Source organism: Myotis lucifugus, unplaced genomic scaffold (genome assembly GCF_000147115.1).
Source record: "Myotis lucifugus unplaced genomic scaffold, Myoluc2.0 scaffold_14, whole genome shotgun sequence".
NCBI lineage: Eukaryota > Metazoa > Chordata > Mammalia > Chiroptera > Vespertilionidae > Myotis > Myotis lucifugus.
This window is the reverse complement of record NW_005871062.1, coordinates 672,602-675,482: the sequence shown is the minus strand read 5'-3', so window position 1 is coordinate 675,482 and position 2,881 is coordinate 672,602. Positions and strand designations below refer to the sequence as shown.

The following is a 2,881-nucleotide window of genomic DNA, read 5'->3' as shown; positions in this document are numbered from 1 at the left end:
ATAGCCCAGTTTTGGATGAGGTGAGGAAGGGGTCAGTTAGGGCAGACTGTGGCAGAGCTCTGGGAAGGGCATTCCAGGAGGAGGGGAGAGCGTGAATAGTGGTGGGAAGCACACAGGTATGCAGGGGAGGACAAGTCAGGGGTCAGGTCTGGTGGAAGTGGCAGCAAATGAGGTTAGAAGGGAGCGCGTCCAGGGCCTGGGTGCCAGGCAAGGGAGGTGGCCACTCTCTTAAGGGCAGTAGGAGCTACTGAAGGGGATTTCCCTGAGGGGAATGGCCTGGTCATACTCATGAAGGCTTGCTCTGGGGGCTGTGGTGACAGCATGGGAATAAGAGTCTTGAACTAGGGCCATGAGTATTGGGAAAGAGGAGGATCAGGTTCAAGTATTGAGAAGACACAGCTGGCCGGACTTGGTGACATGCATGTGGGGATGAGGGAGAGACAAGAGACCTCCATCCTGGACACCTGGTACACCTCATGGAGGAGCAGGTTGAGGGGTATGGAGATGCTGAAGTACCCAAGGGACACCCTAGGGGAGTATCTGGGCTGGAGCTCGGGTGCTGGGGAATTAGGCCCAGAGAAGAGTGATCGATTGAGCAATCACCTACCAGGGGCCAATGAGCAATTAGGCGCCAGAGAAGGGGAAGACACGACTGTCAGAGCGGTTGGGTACAGTGCCCCCGAAGCTAAAGGGACAGAAAGTTTGGGGGACAGTAGCCAACAGGACACATGATGCCGAAAGTTTCTGTAACATAAGGACTCAAGTGTCCTCCCAGTTCAGCCCACAAGGGCCTTGATGGGAGGGGCTCTGTGGTACAACAGAGGGAAGGGGACGCCATTCACGTAGAACCCAGTGTGATGGTGCTGCCGGGGGAAGCCAGTTCAGTCTCCTCACTTCATCTGTAACATTCACCTTTGAGCTTCCCAACAGCCCAGGCAGAAAGGCTATGCCTCAGCTCTCTGCTTCCCCACAGAATGGGCTGGGGACAGCTCTCCTGAGCAGTGACTTCAGTTGCTGGTAGGGGAGGAAGGGTGAGGTGACCAGGGCCAGTGCCGGGCACTCTGCTGAGCATCATCAGTCAGGGGACATGCTGCCGCCCCAGCGGCACCTCAGAAGCCCCTGTGCTGTGAGGAGCTGTTGCTCTGGCTGCCAGCCTGTCACTGACTCGTCACCATGTCAGCCCAGTGCCACCCCCACCCCACAGCAGGCCATTCCCAGGCCCCCCTGCTCTCTGGGGAAAGGCCTGTGAGTTCCGGAACACCTGTTTAGTAGTTAACAGGCAGACCAGGGCTTCTGTCCCATTAAGACAGCGGTTCTCAACCTGTGGGTCGCGACCCCTTTGGGGGTCGAACGACCCTTTCACAGGGGTCGCCTAAGACCATCGGAAAACACATATATAATTACATATTGTTTTTGTGATTAATCACTATGCTTTAATTATGTTCAATTTGTAACAATGAAAATACATCCTGCATATCAGATATTTACATTACGATTCATAACAGTAGCAAAATTACAGTTATGAAGTAGCAACGAAAATAATTTTATGGTTGGGGGTCACCACAACATGAGGAACTGTATTAAAGGGTCGCGGCATTAGGAAGGTTGAGAACCACTGCATTAAGAAAAGGCAGGAGGGATCCATTAGGACCGTGGTCGGCAAACTGCGGCTCTCGAGCCACATGCGGCTCTTTGGCCCCTTGAGTGTGGCTCTTACACAAAATACCACGTGCGGGAGCGCGTACAGTGCGATTGAAACTTCGTGGCCCATGCGCAGAAGTCGATTTTCGGCCTGGGTGAGTCTATTTCGAAGAAGTACTGTTGATATTTGGCTCTGTTGACTAATGAGTTTGCCGACCACTGCATTAGGATGATTACCAGTCCAAAGGTGCGGCCTGCTCCCCCGCCTCCACTCTCCCCTGTGGCAAATCCTCCCCTCCCGCCTTCCCTGGCAGCTGGGATTGTTGCCTTTGTAAACCACTAGGAGGGAAACAGCTGCAGTCAGCACCATAAAGCCACTCATTATGGCCTGTGGGTTTGCAGTGATTTAAAATGCCCATGTAAAGGAATCATCCCTGTAGACCTGAGCATGGAATGAAGCTGCACCAGATCTTGGGGCTGCTCAAGGCCCTGGTCCTTGTCCGCTTCTACTCCCTGGGCACTTAGCCTTACCTACAAGGCAGAGTGAATCCAGAGCCACAAAGGGGAGGCGCTCAAACCCCAGCATAAACCACCCCTGAGGCATGAACCTTTTCCTGATGACCCATTTCAGTGAGGGCTGATAAACTCCTCAACGTGACCTCACTGAACCCAAACTGCTTTGCGGGGGAGGGGAGAATATTGAAGGTTTTTAGGTCTGAAAAGAAAATAAATCTGTTAGATATATGGTTGTGCAGGTCTTCCCCTCCCCCCTTCCTCTCCTCCCGTCCTGCTCCCCTTCTCCTACTCCCTCCTTCCCTGCGATCCCCTGCCTCCCTCCCTCCAGGTGCTGTCATCCTGGTAGGTAACAGCTCAAATTCTCCCCTTTTCCCGGCAATGCTGTCTTTGAACTCCAGGTGGCGCCCTCCCAGAGCTTTCAGACTAGCTTGTGGTTCCTAAAGGGGTGGTGCTTCTGATTCTCCCTCTGCCCAGGCAGGAAGCTCCCAGGAGGCGAGTGGAGGGCACATTGATGCGAGTTTGGTGCCCTTCACCCTGGCTGTATGGAACAGTTGCTGCCAAAGCCAGGGGAGCCAGCCTGCGGGGGGGGGGGGGGGGGGGGGGAGTGGTAAGATGAAGGGGATTGTCTGATGAGAGCTTCGAGCCATCTGCCACCAGCCCCTCGGCTCCCCAGCAGGACTCTGAGGGACTGGGCATCTGGAGCCTGTGACTCCCCTCCCCAGGG

General features: G+C 54.6%; 1 protein-coding gene across 4 annotated transcripts in view; it reads left to right on the top strand.

Moving 5' to 3' along the window:
• The window catches only part of BDH1 (3-hydroxybutyrate dehydrogenase 1), a 28,385-nt gene that overhangs the window by 19,420 nt on the left and 6,084 nt on the right, over positions 1 to 2,881 (top strand). The window lies entirely within an intron of this gene.